Source organism: Tursiops truncatus, chromosome 16, assembly GCF_011762595.2.
Source record: "Tursiops truncatus isolate mTurTru1 chromosome 16, mTurTru1.mat.Y, whole genome shotgun sequence".
Taxonomy (NCBI): Eukaryota; Metazoa; Chordata; class Mammalia; order Artiodactyla; family Delphinidae; genus Tursiops; species Tursiops truncatus.
In genome coordinates this window covers 7,663,962-7,683,867 of record NC_047049.1, presented here as the reverse complement: position 1 = coordinate 7,683,867, position 19,906 = coordinate 7,663,962, and the positions used below count along the sequence as shown (strand labels likewise).

The 19,906-nt window shown below is 50.4% G+C and overlaps 1 long non-coding RNA gene and 1 pseudogene across 8 annotated transcripts in view; one reads left to right on the top strand and one right to left on the bottom strand.

Moving 5' to 3' along the window:
• The window catches only part of LOC117308492 (uncharacterized), a 150,535-nt gene that overhangs the window by 60,861 nt on the left and 69,768 nt on the right, over positions 1-19,906 (bottom strand). The gene's annotated exons all lie outside the window — the stretch shown is intronic.
• On the top strand, positions 17,604-18,655 carry LOC101325853 (NADH dehydrogenase [ubiquinone] 1 alpha subcomplex subunit 9, mitochondrial pseudogene; annotated as a pseudogene).

Here is a 19,906-nt window from a genome sequence, read left to right as displayed (position 1 = left end):
GCCACACTGGCCACACAGGCCCCACTGTGGCCTGCGCACGGCATCCTGGGACTGAGGTTATAGGAGCAGTAGGGTGTTGTGATGAGCCCCCCCAGCGTCTGAGTGACCAAGCAGAGAGTTCTGAGATTCCTGAACTTGCCTAGCAATCCATCCTGCCTCCCCCGATCATGAACTCTAGGACACCTCTGTCTGTGTCCCCCCAAATGGCAGCTCCACTCACTGTAGCCAGGAGGAAAGTGCAGCCCAAGGCAGGAGAGCGAAGGTCGCCCGCTTGGAATGCCCACAAGCAGTGTCCTATGGGAGGAAGTCTAGCTCTCGGGTCAGCCGTCCTGCCCAGGGGTGTTTGCAAAACGGGAACCAGTCACCGAGAGCCGCCAGCGAACATGAGTCACTGCTCCCTCAAATCAACAAACAAGGCCGCAGACCCAGACACCAGCTCTCTCCCTGGAGCATCGCCTGCCCCTCAAGGGCCTCAGCCCTGCCTCTCCCAGCCCCGGGGCACTGAGCTGGCAAAGACTGGCAAGTGGAGGCAGCTGCTCCTTCCTCCAGCCTCAGACCTCAGGCACGTCCGGCCACGCACGCCACACCCTGTGCAACCACTGTCCACATCCCCGATGCAGGCCCGGGCAGCGTGGCAGGAGTGCCCACACGCATCGGGCACAGGATCAGGAAAACCCAACCTCTGCCCCGGAGGGCTCATCAGCCAAAGTGAAAGGAATCATGGAGGAACAGGCAAAGTGCTGTGAAAGAGGGGAAATCCAGGAAGGCTTCCTGGATGGTGTGGCTCCTAAGGTGTGCCTGCATAGAGGGTATTGACCAGGGAGACTCCAAGGGCAGAAAGACATATCAGAGAGCGGGACAAACTGCCCAGGGCAGGGAGCAGCGAGCACAGAGCATTCTGAGGAGCGGTTTGTTCCACGTCTGCTTGAGGGCAGCCTCGTGCAGGCTGAAAGACCCTGGGCTGGGCAGCCTGATTGGGGACGAGGGTGGCAAAGGCCCTGACGGCAGGAGGGGAACTGCTGGCAGCAGAGAGGGCTCTTAGGACCTCTGAGCTGGGCAGCAGCGTGATCAGAACTAGCTGTGCCAGCGAACGAGAAGCACCGTGGCTGCTGCTTCCTTTCATCCTCGTGATGCCTTCAGGAGGTGGGTGTGACCCTTATCCCTGCTTTCCTAAGGAAGAGGTTCAGGGAGGTTAACTTGCCCAAGGCCACCCAGCCAGGAAGTGGCAGGGACAGATTTTTTTTTTTTTTTTTTTTTTTTTGCGGTACGCGGGCCTCTCACCGCTGTGGCCTCTCCCGTTGCGGAGCAACAGGCTCCGGACGCGCAGGCTCAGCGGCCATGGCTCACGGGCCCAGCTGCTCCGCGGCATGTGGGATCCTACCGAACCGGGGCACGAATCCACGTCCCCCACATCGGCAGGCGGACTCTCAACCACTGCGCCACCAGGGAAGCCCAAGGACAGATGTTTGAATCCAGACTCTTGACTGCTCTTTCGTAGCCTCTTCCTTGGGGGGGAGAAAGAAGACCCAACACGCTGGGCTGTGAGCTGTGCTCCAGCTCTGTTGCTGAATCATTTCCTCCAGTCTGCCCCACCGAACGCTGCACTCGAGCATCAGGAAGGAGGACCCCGCCAGCCCTGACTGTGGTGGTCTTCCTGGAGCTGCTCCTTGGCCAGGCTGGGGGCCTCCAGGAAGCCACTAATGTCAGCTGGTCTCAATCCCCATGGCCTGGCACAGAGCCCGGCACAGAGTAGGCACTCAGCAAATAATTGTTGAATGAACAAATGGTTGAACAGCTGTTTGTAAATAACTAAAACACACGCCATGGCAACCAGCTTTCCTCTCTAATCCATGTGAAAAGAAAAAATGAAGCTCTCCAAATATTTGCGCGGTAATAATCCACTTGAAGTTGAAATATGTTCCCCCAAATTACCCGCCACGTCTGATTTCAAAGAACTTATATTCTTGTAGACTTCAAGATGGAGCATGTCAAATCCTGACAGTCAGGACAAGAGGAGATGTTCAAAACGACAGCAGCCGGCCCCTGACAGCTCCCCGGGCCCCAGGGAAGACACGGGAGGGGAGAAGCTGAGTCTCTCCTCCGGCCTGGTGGGGCTTACACGGCGGCACCAGCTTCTTGGGTTTCCCCATGAGCTGAACATTCCTTCCACTAACCCAGGAATTTGACGCAATAAATCTCATGATTACTGATGGTTCCTCTACTCCAGGTGTGGGCTTATTGGCCAAGGATTAAACATCTCATTCAAGGTGATCTAACTGCATTTCTGGAGAGAGAAAAACAGAGGCAGAAGAATGCAGGGCACACAGCCTGTCCCTGGAGGATAGGCTCATGGGGGATCTGGGTTTCAGAAAACAAAAGATCATGTGTTGCCAGAGACCTGCAGCTGCAGGACCCTCGATGGGACCGTTCGGTCCAGCTGTGCTACCATGGGTGGGACAGGAAGGGGTTGGAAAACACAAATGAGCCAGGCGGGTGAGGCCCCTGCAGAGCAAGATGGACTGGGTTCAGGTTCTAGTTCTGCCACTTGCTGGCTCTGTGACCTTGAGAAAGTCACTTAACCTCATGAGTAAAATGGGAATAACAATAAAACCCACCTTGCAATGTCGTTGTGAGGATTATAAGTAATTACACATAAATGGCCATTCTTGTGCCTAGTTTATCATAAAGGCTACTGCCCCATCTCTCCTTCCAACATCTCTGCTGAAGTTTCCTCTTATTAAAGAAGAAAAAAATACATGTACATGTCCGATAATACCTGGGCCAGGGACTTGGTGTAGTGTCTCAGGCTGTCAAAGAGACGTAAGTGGAGCTGGCAGGCACTCTTCACGGAGGACACTCGCCTCCACACTCCAGGGAAGTGCTTGGCACTGGAGTTTATTCTAAGCCACGCAGATTCTACTCAGACCACCCATTGTGCCCCCCATTCTGTCAATAAATGTTGGGGGGTTCACACAACGGCCAGGCCCAGTGCTGGGACACAGGGACACTCTGACCTGCTCTCCACCCCCGGGGGCTCACAGCCACGTGGGTTCTGGACCTTGGGACCATCCTGGGGCTGGAACGATGTCCAGGGTCTCAGAGGGCTTTAAGCCCATTCCTACCAGTGGCAATGCTTCCTCCACAAAGAGATTGCCATCCAGTCCTAATAAAATCCCTCCAAGCCCAGAATTTTAATAAGCAGATAAACAGGTGGTATCGTGTTTCTTTTAAAATACATATAAATAATGTTCCCTGAGCAAAGATGCTATGCATCCCCCAATAATCCTGCATCATCCTTCCCCTCCCCCTGAGCCAGCTGGGGCTCTGGGTCCAGTGCTCTGGGGGTGTACCTGACACCATACCAAGAGCATCTCAAAATATTGACACATCTGCTCCCCATGACAACCTGGGAGAGCGGGGGCCGTGAGCACCCTCCTTTTGCGGATGTGGAAACTGAGACATGGAAAAGTGAAGAGACTTGCCCAAGGCCAAGCCAGGCCCTACCCTGACTTCTCTCTCCAAAGGGGCCAGGCTACTGACGCTGGCAAAGAAGAGGTCCACCATGCCATGGCCAGAAGGGCCAAGTCCACATCCACCTGCAGAGTCCCGCAGGAAAGGGCGTCTGGCTCTCACACCTCCCCTCTGTGATCCTGGGTCTATGCTGCTTGACAGTGCAGGGTCCTTGCCCCTCAAGAGCTGACCGGGAAAATAGGGCCCGGTGTTCTGGACAGTGAGAGGGTCCGGGGCTTGAAAGGGAACAAGGAACAGGGTCTCCTCCTCTCAGGATACAGGAGTTAGCAAACACCAATACAGGATACCTAATGAAATTTGCATTTCAGATAACACATTTTTAACATAAGTAGTCACATGCAGTATTGGGGATATACTAAGAAAGTATTCGTAGTTGATCTGCAATGCAAAGGTAACCGCGTGTCCTCCATTTTTTCTGGCAGCCCTACCCCTCATCTCCCACTACTCCCGATAGCGCTGGTGCAAGCTCAGGATGGGGTTTGGGGCCCAAAATCACACCTCTTCCTACTCTAGGTTATGGTGACCGAATATAATCACATAGGGTGATCGGCAGGGATGAAAGTCGTGGCTTTATGAATATTATCATCAGATTGGAGAACGTGCCCTGCATGTGCAACAGAGTGACCCGGGTCGATGGCGGCTCCCGTCCCCGGCGGTGTGACCCAGCCATATCCCTTCATGTCCGAGCCTTGGTTTCCTTTCCTGCAACTTGGGGCTAATAATGAACCTGCCCTACCTGCTCCCAGAACCGCTGCGTGATGGACCCTCCATTACATGCACAAGTGCTCCAGGGAAGCTGAAGTCCTAGCGAGTCCTACTGGGTTATAATTTATTCGTGTCACTTTAATAACAATAAATGAACAGGTTGATTCATTTCCTGACTCCGAGGTGCTTCCCTAGCTTTCTCTACCAGCCTAGTTTTCTGCCTGTACACAGAGTTCATGGAAACACTATATTCTGGAGGTGGTTAAAAAGGAAGCGAAGCCATAGCAAATTCGATTTATGTTTCTAATTCCATTTGAAACGACTTTGGCAATAAATAAACCACTCTCTCTGATTCTCTTAAATCAGCATATTTCAGCAGCAAAGTGACATGCTGGAATCAGCAGTGTGCTGCATCTCACTCTGTTGGCCCACCTGTGTCCACAGTGAAGGGACACTGAGGTCTGGCCCAGTGCCAGGCTGCTGGCCTCTGCAAGCATCAAGACACTGCCAACCGCTTTGGTCCCTGGCTCCGAGGGGCAGTAACTCTCCCCAGCACGAGGCCTGGTGACCTGCTGGGGTCGGCCTCTCTCGGTTCCTCTATGGTTGCAGGGCGCCCAAGGAAGTTTCACTCTGTTGAGTCTGTGAATGGATGTGGGGTGTTCAAGAGGGATGGGGAGGTTTGGGTGGAGATGCCAGCCGAGGCAGGATTCCAGGACTGGTGTGTGAACCAAGGGCCCTGCCCCTTACCTTAAACAATTACCCGGGGATTGCTGCTGGGTCAGGGATACTGTGAGTTCATGAGCACAGCTAAGCATGGGGCCCTGGAGTCATCCCGGATCGGCCCCCTACTAATCAGAGAGGCTGGGGGGCGCCTGAGCCCAGGATCCCCATTCACTCGCCTGGGTAATGGGGATGATTCTGTTGTCCACCGCTAAGCTGCCATGAAAATGACCTCACAGCATCTGTCATCACCGACTAAAGCACTTAGCACAGGGCCTGGCAGCTGTCAGCTCAACACAACAGATAGAGAGGGCTTCTTACCAGTGGGCAGACACCCTGGGAGCTCAGAGAAGCTATGCACATGTGCACACACACCCTGACACCTAGACACACACACACACACACACACACACACACACACACACGCACGCTGACACTCAGAGGGTTTGAGGTAAGGCCCTGGCACGTGGATGTTTAACAAGCAGCCCAGGTGACTCCAATCACAAGGAAGCCTGAGGCACCGCACTAAGGGAAACCGGGGCTCCCCAGCCCTTGGCAGTGTCAGAAACACCTGGAGAGCTTATTACACTGCAGCTGGGGCCCCAGGTCTGCATCTCTAACAAGGCCCCAGGCGATACTGAGGCTGCTGGGCAGGGATCCTCCCTTTAGTGGGGGAATTACAGCAACTGTGCAGGGACATGCAGAGCTCTTTGAAGAGAGGCCAGAGGCTGTGATGATTTGGGGAGGGAGGCAGACATTGGCCACCAGGAGCTCCTCCACCTGCAGCCAGCATCCACCGGTCCGTCCGATCCAGCAAGTACAAAACGATCCAGAAGCAGGCGGGCGTGCCTCACGCCTCCGTCCTCCTCCGCCCTGCACCTGACTGCTCCCCAAGTGGGTCTATTCCAGCAACTATTGCTGTGTGGCCTAAAGCAATCACTTCAGTGTATTCATGGATTGGATTCTACAGGCCGGGAGCTCAGGCAGGGCATCCGGACAGCTTGTCTCTGCTCCACAGTATCTGGAGCCGTAGCTGGGAAGACTCAGGACTGGAGTCTGGAATCACCCTGCGGCATCTTCACTCGCGTATCTGGCAGGTGGTGCTAATAGCAGCTGGGGCCTCAGCTGCGTCTGTTGGACAGAACCCAACATGTACACGTGGCCTCTTCACGTGGCCAGGGCTTCCTCCCAGCATGGCAGCCTCAGGGCAGTCAGATTTTTCTAGAGATGTCAGGGCTCCCCGGAGAACCTCACTCTGTTACTTCCACCACATCCTGGCACCTAGAAGATCAGCCCAATGCAAGGGCAGGGATATCAGTGCCAGCCCTCCATGGGAAGAGTGCCACAGAACTCACAGACATGTTCCAAAGCCACCCACCAAGTGTCTCCAGGGACTTCCCTGGCGGTCCAGTGGTTAGGACTCCGCACTTCCACTGCAGGGGGCACAGTTTGGATCCCTGGCCGGGGAACTAAGATCCCGCAAGCAAGCCGTGCAGCACGGCCAAAAATAATAAAATAAAATAGAATAAAATAAAATGTGTCTCCAGAAGGCACTCTCCCCTTCAACCCCCAGCCTCCACCTTGGTCTGGGGGCTCCCTGCCTCCCATCAGGGCTTTTGAAACACCTTCGTTGTTGGTCTCCCCACCTCCAGCCTTGCCCTCCAGGCCAGCCATCACCAGCAGGGATGTCCATAACAAAAACAGATCCAGTCGCTTCCTACGCGGTCTCCTCTGGCAGAGCCAGTGGTCTGACTCGCAGCATTCCTTTCTCCCAGCCTCATGGCCTCCCAGTCTCTGCTCTAATCACGTTGCATTCCAAACCTTCCACTCACCTTCCTGCTCTGCCACCTTCACACAAGCTGGTTTCTCTACAGGGAAATGCCCCTTCTTCCCTTATGCGGATCCTAGCAAACTCCTATTCATCCTTCAAAATCCAGCTCCAACCTCACATCCTCTGTGATGCCGTCTCCAACCCATTTATGATTATAATTGGGTGCAGATCAAAGGTTCCCAGTCTTAGCTGCACACTGGAATCACCCGGGGAGCTTTGACGTATATTGATAGCTGGCTGCCACCGCCAGACATGCCGATTTAGTGGACTGGGTGCAGCCTGAGCATGGGGACTTTTAAAACTCCCAGAAGATTCTAGGGTGCAGCTAAGGTTAAGAACTGCTTGTACAGACCAATGGCTCACAATATGGCTGCACATGAAAATCATCTGGGGATTTGAAAAGCATGCCTTTTCCCCAGGGCCCTACCTCAAAGCTATCAAATCAGAATCTATAGGGGTGGGGCCCAGACAATGTAATGGGTCCTTTATGAAACCTCCCCAGATGATTATGTAGCCAGGGTGGAGACACACGGGGGGCAGGTTCTAGCTCTCATTCACAGCATGACATCATGGGGCATATGCTCAAAACCTCCAACTAATTTTCAATTTATAAGATGATCTTTATCCTAGAAGTGCACAAGGTCAGTCTGTTGAGTTTTTATAGAACACATCACGAGGCCCTTTCAATTTTAAAACCAATAAATGAATGCAAAATATGAATAATTTAAATGTCAACTTCATGCACATAATAGATCCTCAATAAATATTCATTGAATGAATTAATCAGTCAATCAATCAATACAGTCCTAGTTTTAGAGCTGTCCAGAACACTTCTACACCCCTCCCCAGACTGTGAGCTCCCTGAGGGCAGGCCTGGGACCCCAGCCCCCAAGCAAGGACATTTGATGAATGAAGCAATGACTCTGCACCCAAAGCAAAAGGGCCCTGAATGTTTATGGCTGTCTCTCTATTTTCTAGGTGTGCCATGAATTACGAGATGAACGGGGGAAATGCAAATATGTCATTTGCATTTGAAAGGATGACAACGTTACAATTTAATTATGGAAAAATTATTGGTTATTGTGCTTTTTTAGAGGCCTGGGGAGAAGCCCAGACATGGCTTTTCAACTTGACAAGAAGCCAAAGGCTCAAAGCCCAGACACGCATGGAGTCAGGTCAGGTGCCCAGCGCTGCTCCATGCACTGTCCCCCACAATGCGGTGGCTCAGCCTTTCCCAAGCAGCCCTCGCTGGGGCCGTGGCCTCTGCTCCATGGCTGGTGGAGGGTGGATGGTGGAACCGTGGCCTGTGCAGCTCCCCTGTCTTGTGACCTCAGCTGATTTGGCCCCTTAATGGTGAGAATATTCTTCCCCAAAGCCCCGCACCAGCATGGAGCTGCAGCCCAGTGGTAAAGAGGAAGAGATCTCAATCAGACATCCAGGGTTCCAGTGCCTGGTCCACCACCTATTAGCTGTGTGACTAGGGCAAATCACTGAGCCTCTCTGAGCTCCAGTTTCCCCACCTATACAACAACATCCATGTAGTACCCGCCCCAAAGGTCACTATGAGATGAAGATGGAGTGATGTCTACAGAGCCTGAACACCAGGCCTGGTGTGGAAAAAGGGATCGGGATTTGACAGGTGACAGCACAGAGGTTGAGTCCTCAGATTCCAGGCTGCCTGTTAGTCACTGTGCCACTTGGAGCAAGTCGCTTACCTTGGTAAGACTCAGTTTTTGCATCTGTAAAATGGGCCCAAGAGCAGAACTCATCACAAGATCACTGAGACGTGCTAGCGCCATGAAGGACAAATCATGGTCACTGGCTTGCGCTGAACACTCAGTATTAGCTTCAGAATTATTTCCACTTTTTTAGTACTATGGTTATTGATAACTGCCGTTTCTTGTAATAGTAAGGAGCCGACTCTTCTCCTGGCAAGGGTACGGTCATGGTTTGTGTGCTGACAGTACCCTAGAGACTTACAAAAAGCACTCCCCCAACCAACGCAGGCCCCACCAGAACTCTGATGTAACTGTTTTCTAATCAGGGGAGAAACATGGTCCACAGGAGGAGGACAGAGAGGGGAGTTGCATGTCACAGGCCTGTGTCTGCCCTGGCATAACCTGCCACCACCAAGGCTGGAGCGAAGGACAAATTCAGGCCCCCCTGTGGGATGACAGCCCCTTTTCCCACTTATAACCTGGGCCACCTCGGCAAACAAACAGCTCATTGCACCAAGCCTAGAGGGGGAGTGAGAGTCCGCAGGCAGCCTCCCTCTGGAAGCATCCCAGGCCCCGCCTTCTCCTCCCATGCCCCGGAAGCAACCTGTGGGCCAGGTGGGAACATGTGTCCAGGACAAGGTCTGAGTCAGGGCGACGCAGACCAGGCCACCTCCAGCCCTGCCTGGACACAAGACTCCTTCCCAAATGCACACGAGTCCTGGTACAGGTAAGAGAAAGGAAGACAGAACATTCTTTGGCAAAGTGTGGCATCCTCGGGACTTCCCTGGCAGTCCAGTAGTTAGGACTCTGCACTTCCACTGCAGGGCCACAGGTTTGATCCCTGGCTAGGGAACTAAGATCCTGCAAGCCACATGGTGCGGCCAAAAAAATAAATAAAAGTGTGGCATCCTCCACCCACCTGTGTGCACCCAGGTGGCAATGTCCTTGAACAAAGGCCAGAGGGCCACCTTCTCCCAGTCTACTGTGTGGACAAGATCAGCCTTTATCTGCAGTCAGGACCATGGGGCAGTGCAGCTGTTCAGCTAATCATGACTTTCCTGAAGCAGGCAAGGCCAGCTTCCCCAGACCTCCAGGCAGCCGTGTGGCATCTCAGAGCACACAACCCAGAAGGAACACGGGAAGGAGAATAGTTAGCAGCACGTGTCCGAAGACATGGGCTCCATCTGGGCTGAGCGTGGCCCGCCACGGTGACTCTGACGGCTTCGCCTCCCTGTGCCTGTGAGACGTGGATAAGGTAATTAATGCTGGACCCCTCCACGTGCAGCGAAAATAAACATGCCGGTGCAAACTCTAGAGTGCTGGCGGGAGCTAGTGATCACTGGCGGCCCTCCCGCCGGCCCTGGGGGAGCCCCAGCTGAGGAGGGTAAACTTGAATCTGGGCTCCTGGGAGCAGCTCTCCGAAAATGTGAAATGTCTGCGGTGTCTCTGTTTGATCTTCAGAGTTCACGCAGACTCTATGTTTAATTCATAATATTTTTGTTTCAGTAAAATGGTGTTTTAAATTCGTTTCCGTCTGGTAGATTGATGTACCTGGTAAATCAATGGCCCAGAAAGCTGTGACTGGGGAGGTGAACCCCACCCCCGTGCCGCCAACAAAGGCTGCTCGGCACCGAGAGATGGAAGCCCCGGACGCCTCCCAGCAGGCCCATTTGGGTGTCCCTCCCACCCACCCCAGGGCCCTGAGCAGTCAGGGGCTGCCTCTGGCATGTGGTCCCCACAGCCCTACCCCAGACAGGCCTGGCTGCATGTGGGTGAGACTCTGAGCAGCTTCTCACTGAATTAGCCCGGAAACCTGGCCTCCTGGTCCAGCCTGTGGGAAACAGCCTTGTGAGGCTCATCCGGGCACGGGGTCTAGGAGACACTCAGGTCCAGCTTGCCTCCTCCAGAAAAGGAAGCCGAGGTTACCAGGCCTGTGCCATTTCTGCCTCCCCCTGTGGGCGATCCCTTAAGTCTGAGCCACAGCCTGGCTGGGAGTCCGGGAGAACAAGTCTCATGCGAGGTTATGGGAAAGGGGAGGCTGGCTTCAAGTTGTGGGGAGGGCTCCCCGTCCTTGTAGCCCCCTCTCCAGGTCCCAGGCCCAGATGCACCGGAAGAGCTGCACTGGCCCCCATGGCAGTGGTGCGATGCTGCCTGCTGGGCTGTTGGCACAAGTCTGAGAGGGCGAGGTTACCCAGAGTGCCCTCCTCCTGATGCTGGAACCACGTCTCCTGTCTTTCAAAAGCTTAGATTTGGGAACCAGGCGAACTGTGCTCAGATCCCAGCATGTGGCCTTGGGCTCGGCCATCCAGTCTCTGGGAGGAGCTCAGGGGAAATCACCAGCTCCCTGGATTGGACCCCAATAGCCACTACCAGGTGAGCCCCTCAGGGAGCTGTGGGCAGCCCACTTGCTACCAAAAGAGGGTCTTCACAGGGAGGAGAGCGTCGCGTGCCCGTCTAAGAGCTGCTGCCAGATCTCCCTCGCAGGAGAACCCCAACCAGACAGCCGTGTGCACCCTCATGAGCTATGGGGCCAGCCCGCCTCCCCCAGAGGGAGGGCCTTAGGCAGGGAGCCCAGGCCACAGATATGGGGCCCTGAGAAGGAGGCACCTTTGGCCTCCACAAAGCAAGAGCTGCTCCCAGGTATGGCCTGCCAAAATGCCAGAGCCGGTAGGGTTCCTGTGAAGATAGATGAGACGCTCCTCAGCCCAGCAATGTTAGTTTATCACCATCATCCTCTTCATCACCATCACCATCATCATCATCGTTACGGATCCCGCACCCAGACCCCATCAGAGACCAGCCTCTACTCCTGGCTCAGCCCCGAATAACTCTGGGATGTTGCTGGGTCTCCCTTGCTCTCAGTCCCCTTCCCCTCTCCCAGCACTCCATAATTGTGGAGCCCCTAGTTTAAAATGAAAATGTGGGACCGCCTGTCCAAAAACAGGGAAAAAACGCCATTATAGGTACGAAAATACAAAGTTTTCTCCTGTCTTTCACGTATCTCTCCCTCTGTCTTTGTCTCTCGACTTGTCATGGCATTTTTTATTTGCTATTTAATGCTGTTCTAAGTACAGAATAATTAATAATTTTTAATCACTAACATGAACACTACCATTCATCACTATATTGTGCAATATCAGTTTTAAATGCAAATATAAGTGCATCTAACTCGTATTTGGAATCACTGAAATTACACACTCCGTATTTTGTACTTTGTACACACATATGTAGATGTGTCCCTACCAGAAGGGTGAAAACACTGCACAAAACTCAACGGGCTGTTTTTCACTCCTTGATGTTCGCCCCGCACTCTGCCTCAGCCTTCCTGCTGAGCAAGGAAGGACGGAAAGGAAAGAGACTGCGGTTGTCCTGTCTCTCCCTTTTCCTCTGTGCCATCAGCTTCGTGTAAGCGCTTGACTAACACAGGGACATAATCTAAGTACGAAAGGATAAGACAGGGTCACTTGGTCGCTCGTGTTCCTGCATTCAAAGCAGGTCCTGGTGTGAACCGAGAGTGTGGCCTCATGGGGATGTCAGCGCCCTCGCTCATCTAATCTGTGACGTGTGCTCACGGGGCTTCAGGAACGCTATCTGCAAGTGGGCAGAGAGGAAGAACGACACGTAACCTGCACAGATCTGCTCTGCTCATGCACGTGCTCTGTGGTCCCATCAGATCTCATTTACAAAACGTAAGTTCAAAGATAATAGTATTCGGGGGCTTCCCTGGTGGCGGTCGATGCAGGGGACGCGGGTTCGTGCTCCGATCCGGGAGGATTCCACATGCCGCGGAGCGGCTGGGCCCGTGAGCCATGGCCGCTGAGCCTGCGCGTCCGGAGCCTGTGCTACGCAATGGGAGAGGCCAACAGCAGTGAGAGGCCCGCGTACCGCAAAAAAAAAAAAAAAAAAAAAGATAATAGTATTCGGGACTTCCCTGGTGGTCCAGTGGTTAAGACTCCACGCTCCCAATGCAGGGGGCCCAGGTTCCATCCCTGGTCAGGGAACTAGATCCCGCGTGCCGCAACTAAAAAGATCCCACACGCGGCAACCGAGATCCCTCGTGCCGCAACTAAGACCCAGACAAATAAGTAAAAATAAATAAATATTTTTTGAAAAGATAATAGTATTCAAATTTCGAGATGGCAGCATAAGAGCATTAAGCGAAGCGCGGGCCCTTCTGAGCCGCCTCTGCCGTGACGTGGGCAGAACGCACTTGGGCTTGCCTGCCTGAGGATGGGGGAGGACCGCACGCAAGGGAGGTGGTAGAAATGCATTGTCAACGGTGACTCCCGAGCCCACTGGGGATGTCATGCCCCCCGGAGAGAGGCAGGCAGGCACCCTGAGCACAGCCAGCATCTGGGCAGAGCTGCAGGAACAGCTGTCTCCGGCCAGGAGTGGACAGCAGGGAGCTAATTTTGGTTCTAGATGAGCTTGGACGACACAAAATCCATTTCCTTCCAGAGTCGGAACTGTTTTAGTCACCCAGCGAGTTCAGAGCCGTACCACGTTTCTCCCAGTGGCTGTCAGGCCGTAAACCAAACATCGCTGTCTGCAGCCTGTGCGCCCAGAGGTCAAAAGCAGCTTGCTCTCAGAGCCTCTGCCAACAGAAGGTGGGTTCTGCTGCATGTGCTGGGACCACCGGCCATCCGCACCTGCAGATCTTGGAACCAGCATCCGACAATGGATGTCTGGTGACAGCTCTTCTGCCCAGCTGTTCCATCCTTGGTCACCCATTTCCTCTGAACGAGCTGGTCCCCTCGCATCAGAACTCAGCTGAGAAGTGAGGACACAGCGGAGAGCCTTTGCCTGTGTCAGCTGAATGGTCATGTATTCTCACCTAGGAAGGTGATTTCACACTCTCCTCTCTTCTCTCCAGGAAGCAGACAGGCCCCGTGGGCACAGGTGCTGGGCTCAGATGGCACAGCATGGGAGGGTCTGAGCTGTGCCACGGATCCATCCAGCTCAACAAGAGACCGACATCCAGAGGTCCCAGGTCCTCCACCCCCAGCCACGGAGCCTGGATCCATCCCCGACGCAGGGGGCAGCCACCAAAACTCGGGTACGTTTCCTGAGCTGTAAACTGGGAGCAACGATGACCACACAGACACTGCACAGCCTCCCAGCCCCGGGGAAAAGGAGTGCCCTGATCCCACTTCTTGTGGATGCACCTGAGGCTTAGAAAAGTGAAGTGACCAAAATCTCACTGTCTCAGGTTTACACACGGGGAAATCGAGGCTTGGAGAGGTTAAGCAAGCTGAGGTCACCCCCACGTCTGCGAAACGCCTAAGCCCACGTCCAGCTTGGAGTAAGTGTCGGGAACACGTCAGCTCACCCGTGTGATGGGGCATCGTAGCCTTTACTGCGGGGCACCAAGGTAGGCGGCTGCCGCTCGCTTTAGACACAGTTATGGAAAAAAGGGCAACTCGGAGTGAGGAAGTCCAGCCTGTCCACCTGCAGTGCCCCCCCGTGCCCAGCCAGACTGAGACAGCAGAGCCATTCCGTCTGTGTGATGGAGGGAGACAGCGAGGGGTGGATGAAGCAGATACTACACACCCCTGTGCTCTCCCTCCTTCTCCCCCAGCCCCAGAGAGGGTGGGGCTCAGACTCTACTCCTCCATCTACCCTATCTTGGGAGGTTGGTTGTCCTCTGGGCCCCCAGCCTCCCTGGCTGTGATGCTGGTACCCAGGACTGCATTTCTACCCTCCAGCTAGAAAGTGGCCTCCAGCCACGCCTCTCACCTCAGCCTCCACACATCCGGGAGGCATTCTCCCCTCTGCCCTGTCCAGCTCTACCCCAGCGCGCGCGCACACACACACACACACACACACACACACACACACACACACGTCTCTGTTTCTATGTTGGCCCCTCTGACAATTTGATGCCTCCTTCTCCCTCCGGCCCACAAGTTTTGCCCATCCTTCTGTCCCAGACTCTCTCCAGCCTCATGTCCTTCTCTCTCATGATGCCGCAGTCTGGGCTTCAGAATCATAAGCGTCCTAATTCCTGCTCAGGCTTTACACCCCCAGCTCTGAGCCCCAGCTCCCTGTCTGATGATGGTGCATCCCTCCTACATCAGAGGGTGGTAGGGTATGTGCGTAAGTGCTTGGCCTGTTGGGGCCCCAATGGCCTGACTACTCCGAACCTATTCACACCGATGTAAAACCAACCAGTCAACATGCTGGACCTGTCAGGAGCCCTCCCACACTGGGGAGAAGACTCTGGGGGAAATGTCAGGATTTACTAGGAATTCTAGAAAAAAAAATAATAAAATGGAGAAAATATATAAATTATATGAGTATTAGAATAACATTCCCCAGTGCTAAAGGAATATATAAATCTTCAGGTTGATGGGGCCCACTGTGCAAGCAGAAATCCAAGCAGAATGACTGCGCTAGAGGCAAAGAAACACTCACGACCTGCAGACATTCACCACCCCGGTTCTTCCTTCACAGAGAACCCCAGAGCACAGAAGGCAAGAACCAGGGTGAGCAAACAGATTCAAAGAACGGAAGGAACTTCTAAAAGATGAATGTCCTTAGAGAAATTCAAGAAGATAACATGGTCCTAAAAAGAGAACAGGTTGTGCTTAAAATGGAGCAATTAGAGATCAAGAAAGAGTTCGCAGACTTATGGTTCCCAGGGGGGAAAGCTGGGGGAAGGGATAGTCAGGGAGTTTAGGATTGACATGTACACTCTGCTGTATTTAAAATGGATAACCAACAAGGACCTACTGCATAGCACAGGGGACTCTATTCAACATTATATAACAATCTAAATGGGAAAAGAATTTGAAAAAGAACAGATCCATGTATATGTATAACTGAATCACTTTGCTGTACACCTGAAACTAACACAACATTGTTAATCGACTCTACTCCAATATAAAATAAAAAGTTAAAAAAAAAAAGTTCTTAGAAATGCCATTGCTAGAACGAAAAAACCTGAAGTTCAGGAAATCTCTCAGAATGTGTATCAAGAAGACAGAGGATAATATGAGAGAAAATATATGAGATGCATAAGATCAACCTAAAAAGATCAACCTATTAAGAATTCTAGGAAAAAATAAAAGGAAGAAAATATATAAATTATACAAATGATAGAATACCGTCCCCAAGCACTGAAGGAACATGCACGTCTTCAGGTCAATAGAACATACCAGGTACCAAGAAGAATGAATGAAAAAAGACCCACTCCCGGACACATTCTCCTGAAAACTGGAACTCCAGGAGGAACAAGAAGATTCTAAAAGCTTCCAGACAAGAAAAACAGATTATCTGCAAAAGAATTATAATCACCTTTGACATCTGACTTTTCATTAGCAACACTGGAAACTAGAAGACGAAGAGTGATACCCCAGAATCCTTATTAAAGAAATAAAATTCTAAACTTATAATGCTAACTTTTCTTTTAAAAACTAGTAAGTGTAGGGACAACATAAATCTTTTGAGACATAAAAATACTTAGAAAATTTACATGCCAAATATTCTGTTTTGAAAAACGTTCTCTCAGGATATTCTCCAGCAAATAAAAAAGTAATCCATGGAATTTTTTAAAATGGGAATTCTAAAACAGAATAGACTTAGCTTTGCATTTGGGGCTCTTCAAAATTCCAATCGCGCATGCCAAACTACATAGTAATTAAAAGTTTAGCTTACTGTATTTTATCCCAGCAAAATATCTTTATCTATGGCAAACTCATTTCTCTACCCACCCATATACTGTCCAGATAGTATTTCCCAGGTATAAAATCAGACACCAATTCTTTGCTCAGCTAGAAAGGATTGGCTGTCTCCTTGGAATATAGACTTCCCGGCATCCCCAGGTCTTCAATAACTTTTTAAAAATATGTACTTTTTTTATTCGGTCATTTCTTAGTATTTCCTCAAGAGAGATAGACTATTACCATTTTCTACATCCTAATAAATGTGAGACTCAAATCTTATTCATTTTCAATTCCAAACTGTCATATTCATGCACAAAAAGTGGCGCTATCATTGTTCACATGTTGACGTCATTAGGGAAACTATACAAATAGTTAAAATAATGCAAGTTTTATTTCAGTGTCATAAGATTTCCTCAAATAGAAAAATTAATTAATTCCAATAATGTTTCCTTTTTTTTTCATCCAAGTCATGGACCCAGAAAAAAGCTTTTGGAAGTTTTCTTAATGAATTGAGCATCATCTGAGACTATTATGAATACTATTGTGCAATTGACATTAAGCTAAATAGCACTTGTTTTTGCAATGAAAATACAAATATAGTTTTTGGTGGAGCACAGTGTCATGGTAAAAAAAAAAAATCCTTACTAAATTAAGAAACCTATGAAGCAGAAATTTACTTGGAATTGTTGATGGTACACATATAATTCCTACTGGATCCAAATAAGCTGGTATTCTACCAATATAAGTAAAAGCTGTAGTTGCCAACATTTTGCGACAACACTGATGAAGTTTAAAAAACAAGAAGAAAAAGAAAAAACATGCTTCAGCATGGCTTAATGTGCTTTGTCTCTGCTACCTGCCATCTATCAGATTTTAGAATAGTTGGAACTTTTGAAGTCAGTCTCAGTGCCCTACAACAATATTGAACTTTTCTGTAAATGAGTTCTCTAAATTTTGGATGCATGTTGTTCAAAAAATTAGAAAACCTTGATTATTTAACACTTGGATTTTTAGTTTCTGAAGCTCTGAAAGAATTACATGAATTGAAAACAAAGCTTGCAAATAAAAAGACATTGGAATTTATCCCTAAAAAGTACGGGGGAAAGGGAACACATTAATTAATGAGAGCTCAATATTGAAATTCTATAAGGGTACTTCAGAACATCTTGACTTGTAAGAAGAATCTTTTGATGGAGTTTCTATTTTTAATTAGAAGAAATTACATTCTGTCCCAGAAGGGCAGGAGATTGAAAAAGCCTACCATCTTGCAGCATCTAAATTTAATGAAGCATTCAAAAGAATCATAAAGACAATTTGATGAGTTTTGTCTTGTAAAAATATTTGCTGAAGAAAGGTATTCTGGAAAAAGGCAAAAAGACAGTATCTGGGAGCCGAAGTCAGCCAAGCGCCGGCGGCAGGGGATTGTGGGAAAAGATGGCGGCCGCCGTTCACCCCCGAGTTGTCCGGGCCCTGCCAATGTCACGTCGCATGGGGTCACAAGTGATCGTCCCCTACCGGGGTGAGCCATATGATACCATGCACCTTCGTCCCATGGGTGACCTGGGCCAGATTATCTTTCTGGAATGGAAAGGGAGAGACAAGGACTCCATCCTAAGAGCTGTGGAGCACAGCAACGTGGTCATCAATCTCTTTGGGCGAGAATGGGAAACCAAAAACTTTGATTTTGAGGATGTTTTTGTAAAGATTCTCCAAGCAATCGCTCAAGTGTCCAAGCAAGTTAGAGTTGAAAATTTTATTCACGTTTCACATCTGAATGCCGATAATCAAAGCCCTTCTAAATATCTGAGAAATAAGGCTGCTGGAGAGAAAGAAGTGAGAGACACATTTCCAGAAGCTACCATCATAAAGGCATCGGACATCTTTGGAAGAGAGGATAGATTCCTCAATCATTTTGTAAGTATTCAATGGTTTGGTGTTGTCCCTCTTTTTCCTTGGGCAAGAAGACAGTGAAACAACCAATATATATTGTGGATGTCACCAAAGGAATTGTTAATGCAGTTAAGGATCCAGATGCCAGAGGGAAAACTTTTGACTTTGTTGGGCCCAGCTGGTACGTCCTCTTTGACCTGGTACAGTACGTCTTTGCCATGACTCACAGACCCTTCCTGGCATACCCTTTGCCACATTTTGCATATCGATGGCTAGGTCGACTCTTTGAAATGAGTCCGTTTGAGCCCTGTACCACGAGGGATAAAGTGGAGCGAGTTCACATCACAGACATGACCCTGCCTCACCTGCCCGGCTTGGAAGACCTGGGTATACAGGCCACGCCCCTGGAGCTCAAGGCCATCGAGGTGCTGCAGGGTCACCGCACGCACCACTGGCTGTCTTCTGAGATTGAAGATGTGAAGCCGGCCAAGACAGTCACTGTTTCGTGGCGCCTGAGCTGCCCTTGGTTTTTGATGTCATTCAGGTCACTAGCGACCAGACCACCTTTGGCAGAGAATCCTGTACATAGTGCATAAGAGCCCCTATTAAAACATCTGCGATCAAAAAAAGACAGTACGGCTTCCCTGGTGGCACAGCCGTTGAGAGTCCGCCTGCCGATGCAGGGGATGCGGGTTCATGCCCCGGTCCGGAAAGATCCCACATGCCGCGGAGCGGCTGGGCCAGTGAGCCATGGCCACTGAGCCTGCGCGTCCGGAGCCTGTGCTCCGCAATGGGAGAGGCCACAACAGTGAGAGGCCCGCGCAAAAAAAAAAAAATAAAAACAAAAACAAAAGATAGTACCTGGTAAAATATTTAGGCGGAAAGATTTTCACATTTTAATGCCAAAAAGTAGCATTGAGAACATCCTTCATTTTTCCCAAGCCCACTAGGTACCCTAACACCTATAGAGAGAATATTTTCCCAATTAAGAATATTATAGTCTACAATAAAGAGTAGATTAAAGGTGTCAATAATTTCAAATTTACTAACCACAAAATATTTCTTTGAAGAATATTTATGGGAAATTTTGTGAAAAAAAATTAAAGTGATGAGGCCATATCAGGAAAAACATTGAATACCACTGACATCATGTTAGAGACAGACATGCCTTAAGAAACTGATTAAAGTACATTATTCTGCTTTTTTTTTTGTTATTTATATTCAGATAATCAATATAAAGAACTGTTTTGTTTTGGTTTTTAATTTTATTTATTTATTTTTGGCTGAGTTGGGTCTTTGTTGCTGCATGCGGGCTTTTCTCTAGTTGCTGCGAGCGGGGGCTACTCTTCGTTGCAGTGCTTGGGCTTCTCATTGCAGTGGCTTCTCCTGTTGTGGAGGAAGGTCTCTAGGCGCATGGGCTTCAGTAGTTGCCGCACACAGGCTCAGTAGTTGTGGCACACAGGCTTAGTTGCTCCATGGCATGTGGGGTCTTCCCAGACCAGGGCTCAAACCTGTGTCCCCTGCATTGGCAGGCAGATTCTTAACCACTGTGCTACCAGGGAAGTCCCTTTGATTATTTTAGAATCTCCTTTCCCCCTCAAAAGCCTTGACTTGGTGTCATCCATAAAATATATGGTCACTCTAGCCAGGAAGGATAAGGAGGCATACTAGTTCTCTGTTGCTGTGTAACACATTACCCCAAAGCTTAACCGCATGAAGCAGCCAAGGGTTATTGTCTCACAGTAGAGAGAGGATACCATGTGGCTCAAGAATCTGGATGTGCTTCAACTGGACGCTTCTGGGTCAGGGTCCCTGGTGAGGCAGCAGTAAAGCTGTCAGCCAGGCCT